The sequence below is a fragment of the Arachis ipaensis genome, chromosome B06 (genome assembly GCF_000816755.2).
Source record: "Arachis ipaensis cultivar K30076 chromosome B06, Araip1.1, whole genome shotgun sequence".
Taxonomy (NCBI): domain Eukaryota; kingdom Viridiplantae; phylum Streptophyta; class Magnoliopsida; order Fabales; family Fabaceae; genus Arachis; species Arachis ipaensis.
This window is the reverse complement of record NC_029790.2, coordinates 62,158,508-62,163,762: the sequence shown is the minus strand read 5'-3', so window position 1 is coordinate 62,163,762 and position 5,255 is coordinate 62,158,508. Positions and strand designations below refer to the sequence as shown.

The window sequence follows — 5,255 nt, the reverse complement described above, 5'->3', positions numbered from 1 at the left end:
CATATTGCTAAGTTCAATCAATTATTTCTAATTTACATTGTAAAATGAACAAGTTAATTATATTTTGTAAAGTACAATTTAAATTCAAATATCAATTTTCTAGATTAAATCATACAAATCTCTATTATTTTTCTATCTCTGAAACTTTAATTTCAATTTATAAAATAATTAATTATAATAAAGTTGTACATAAATATTAATTGACTTAAACTTAAAGTATTTATAAATATCAATCTAATCATTTCTAATAAAATAATTTCTAGGAGTTCAAGTTAATAATATAATTCATTCAAAATAGAATTTATTTAAATTAAATTATACAATTATTCTAATTTTTCAATTATCAAACTTATAATTTCAATTATACCAAATATCCAATAAAGATTATATAAAAATTCTAATTAATTTAAACTTCAATTATCATGAAAATGTATTTAATTACCTTTAGTAAAATAATTTTCTTAAAATAAAGTTATCAACAAATATAATAAATCACAAATGACTAATTATTTGATTTTAAAAAACAAGGGTTGTTACATTCTACGCACCTTAGAAAAATTTTCGCCCTCGAAAATTGCTAGAAAAAATAAATTCAAACTTAAATCAAAGAAAATAGAATATATGGACAAAGTATAGGCATGAACAAAAATGAAGATTCAAGAAGAATCAGGTAAGCAAGTAGACTTAGAAATTAGGATTTTATAAAATAATAAGGATAGGTATGAATAGATATTTTGATAAAATTGAAGGGTAGAGTTATTTTAAAATCAAATATACTTTATTAAAAATATTTAAGAACATTATTTATCAACATATTGCTAAGTTCAATCAATTATTGACTAATTATTTGATTTTAAAAAACTAGGGTTGTTACATTCTACGCACCTTAGAAAAATTTTCGCCCTCGAAAATTGCTAGAAAAAATAAATTCAAACTTAAATCAAAGAAAATAGAATATATGGACAAAGTATAGGCATGAACAAAAATGAAGATTCAAGAAGAATCAGGTAAGCAAGTAGATTACAAGCAAGCAAAGGTATACAAGAATGACAAGGTACGGTTGGGTAAAAATCAAACCACATTCTGAGGAGAAATTTCAAACAAGAGAATTCCAATGAAAGCAACGAAGAAAAAGATGACACGAGTTCATGTGGCACGAATAAAGATTATACGTCAAAACGAAGCTAACTTTATAACTTCTAACGCTCCCAAACCCCGTGAGTCGCATCACCTATAACTTCTATTTCGTCTATGATAACCTATTACTGTCCCCATATACATAAATCATTAGTATTAAGTTGGCCAGACCTAAAACCATGAAGTATGAAACGGTAAACTAACAGCGTTAATCATCAGACAGTCATGCATATAAAACACAAACTCTTGTTATCAGAACAAGTCACAAAGCATGACAAACACTCAGAGTATGCAATGAAGCATAGTCAGTCCATTCCCAAGGCTCTAACAGGAACGAACTGCTCTGATACCATATTGTAACGACCCAACTTCCAATACGTCATGATCGTACCAAAAGTAAGGCGTTACTGACCTGTTTTCCTTATTAACTATTTACTATTAAGCCTTTCGTTCAATATCGCGATTCAATTTTAGTAAAAACACCAGAAATTTTTGTTTTTATTAATTAAAATCATATAGCAAACATCACCAAGTAATAATAATCACATAATTATTAATAATAGTAATATTAAACAAAAGAATTTAAATAAAATTCAGGTACAACTCCTATCCCTCTGCATAAAATAAAAACTAAAGTAACAAGGGCGAGGGAATTCTATGAAAATAACCTAACTCAAAAACTTATCTCATAAATAAATACTATAATCGCCCGCAGCTTCAAACTGAGGCTTCGAACCTGTGTCACTGAAAGGGTGGAAGATTTTGGGGTGAGAACAAACCACACGTTCTCAGTAGGGAATGGGAATGCCGTAAAAGTAATGATTAACATGCAAATAATTAACTTTGCTTAATAAACCATCTTTGTTAAATCCTTTTGAAATACTTTTTAATCTTACTTTAGATAAATAATTACTTTCTTTAAATCTCTAAACCCAAAATAGATCTCAATCGCAAAACTTGTCATATTAAATATCTTTCAGCCACATAATTGATTCTCAGTCATAACGACAGATATTAATTATCTCTTTCCATTCACAAACTACTAGCACAAGTAAGAAACTCAATTCAACATGCAAAGGAATCACAATAAGACAAACAACACAAAGAAGTAATACAGGCAAACACAACCAAATGTAAATGCACAACCAATATGATGCATGTCTATCCTAAGCAGGCCATGAGCTCACGTGTCGGTTTACACCTTGCAGCCCGACATTACCTAGGAACAAGTCCCAGATATGGCTTCCCTTTGTGTCCTCAGCGCATATGTGTCGGTGGTAAGAATACCACTCCTTTGTGACTACTGGCAGTCGGCGCCAAGCCCGACCCCATAATATACGCACAAGGAGAAACAGTGATCCTCAGTTTGTGGGCGTCCCCGAGATCATTTCACAAACAAAACAGAGATCTTCAGTTTGTGGGTTATACCCGAGATCAATACACAATAACATAGCGATCCTCAGTTCGTGGGTTATACCCGAGATCAACATACAACAATTCATGGGTTATTCCCGTAATCAATGATTATCAGTCCGTGGATTTTTCCCGCATATAAAATAAATAACAATCTATAGGTTTCCCCGAGATCAATGATGATTCAGTTCGTGGGTACTTCCTGATTTTAACCAATTATCCATTTTGCGTTTCCCCCGTAGTTAAACAACTAACAGTTCGTGGGGTATTCCCGCCTTTTATCATTTTTCATTATCCTTTTCTCAATCTCAACAATCCACAAATCAATCTTCATTCTCTTTATCCCATTGAATCCTTAACACTTAGCCACCCTTATGGGTTCCCTCTTTCTCAACAATTCAACAATCCTTTCTCAACAATTATCAAATACAAGATTCTCAAGCAACCAGAAAATCCACAATTCGCAATTCTCACATAATCCAACAATCCAGTTTTCATCTCATCATTTCGTAACTAAATTCATAAGTCATAGAATCCTTTCAAATTAAACTCAATCGATTCTCCATCCATTTATCAGCAACTCCCATAACAGATTCTCAATAATTATCTCATCATAATTCAGTTTAAGAACTAACATCCTTTCATCAATTAAAATCAGAAAATCCCTTAGTTCCAATCCTTTAATAACCACCAAAACCAATCTCAACTAGTCACAAGTAAACTTCACAGCCATTCACATACATCAAATATCCAATTCAACATCAAACAAGTCAATAATTCACTCAAAATCAGAATCTCAACCAATTCATCGTAGAATCAATAATTCAGTCACATTTCACAACTGCATCTAATTTCAATTATAATTCAAAGTAACCACAACCATATTTCAACCAATTCAGTAATATCACATAAAATCAGAATTGTCAACAAATCCATTAAAATCAGAAAACCAATATCAGTCATAGCATTAACCAATCACAATTCAAACTCAACTCATCAATCATCAACATGTCAGTTTTTCTCAATAAGTAACTCAACATATTTTCAATTTAGTAAGTAACACAAGCTTAATCACCATTCACTACCATATTTAATTCAAATCATAACTCAGAAAAATTGCGATAGCTAACCATTCTCAAACACATTTCAAGTCATTCATGTAAATTAAGAAGTCCTTAACTATTATTAACCATTTGCACTTATCTAATTAACTTTTTAGGCATTCTAAATTAAAAACGTTAAATCCCCTACCTCGACTAGCTGGAATTTGATAATCAAACACAACACAGCCTTCTTTTATTTTTAATTCGCAGTGGCAACAATAACCTTGAACCGAACTAACAGCAGTGGCATTTCTGATCACTTCTTAGCAGCAGCAGTGGCATGAACTAATCAATTCAGAACCAGAATAGCACTCTTGACAAGCACCAACGACCTCAGTGGCAGCTGCGGCGGTGCAGAGTAACTCTCAGTGATAATTTTGTTTAATACAAACAGTCTCAATGACAGGCTTCACAATAGAGACAAATTGGGCGACAAGGAAGACTTAAAAATAGGGTAAGCTTACCAAAATAGTAGTAGTTCCAACAGTGATTTCCGATGGCGATGGTGGTGTGCAACTTCATGGTGGACCACACTCGCGGCAGCAATGATAGTCACAGTGCATCCTCTATCTCGCGATTCTACCTCCCTTCCTCCACACCTCTGGTAGCGACGGCCAAGGCTTCAGGGACGACATCATTCATCACCTCTTATCTCTCGCATCTTCGGCCTCTCTCACTCTCCTCTGTTCGTAATTCACGGCGGTGATAGAAGCTTCATCGACAGCGACGCAGCAACGGTGAGGGAACACCGATCTCTGACAGCGACGGCAATGCTTCATGCGATGAGCGCTAGCAGCGACGACAGCGAAACGGGTTGGGCGCAACGATGATGCTCTTCGCAGCTCCACGAACGGCTTACAGTAGACACAGAAGCGTGGGTAAGGCTGGGCGACGCTGGGGATGGTGGTGACGGCGTAGCAGGGCCCGACGAACGGAGGCGGCGACGGTGCCAAGCCCCCTCCGGCGACACTCTTCCCTCTTCTCTCGGATCCCACTCTTTCTGTGTGCTTCTTCTTCAGTTCTGTGTGAATGAGTTTTACGTTTAGGAAAGGAAAGGGGGGAAACTGGGGGTGCGGCTGAGTGGGGTGAGGGAGTTAGGGTTAGGGTTTCTGGGATTTGGGAATTAGGGTTTCTAATTCAATTTGGGAATTTGGGCTTAGAAATTAGGATTTTATAAAATAATAAGGATAGGTATGAATAGATATTTTGATAAAATTGAAGGGTAGAGCTATTTTAAAATCAAATATACTTTATTAAAAATATTTAGGAACATTATTTATCAACATATTGCTAAGTTCAATCAATTATTTCTAATTTACATTATAAAATGAATAAGTTAATTATATTTTGTAAAGTACAATTTAAATTCAAATATCAATTTTCTAGATTAAATCATAGAAATCTCTATTATTTTCCTATCTCTGAAACTTTAATTTCAATTTATAAAATAATTAATTATAATAAAGTTGTACATAAATATTAATTGACTTAAACTTAAAGTATTTATAAATATCAATCTAATCATTTCTAATAAAATAATTTCTAGGAGTTCAAGTTAATAATATAATTCATTCAAAATAGAATTTATTTAAATTAAATTAT

General features: G+C 33.3%; 1 long non-coding RNA gene across 2 annotated transcripts in view; it reads right to left on the bottom strand.

Annotated features, from left to right (window-relative positions):
- LOC107648775 overlaps positions 1 to 4,800 on the bottom strand; it is a 17,523-nt gene extending 12,723 nt beyond the window's left edge. The window contains exons 1-3 of one of the 2 annotated variants that reach the window (XR_002348818.1): positions 4,118 to 4,800; positions 3,802 to 3,996; positions 1,619 to 1,881 (exon numbers count right to left, since the gene is read on the bottom strand). This is a non-coding gene — a long non-coding RNA (uncharacterized LOC107648775). Of the gene's footprint in view, positions 1 to 1,618; positions 1,882 to 3,801; positions 3,997 to 4,117 lie in introns of those variants that run through there. The other variant, XR_001622075.2, reaches the window with a different exon arrangement.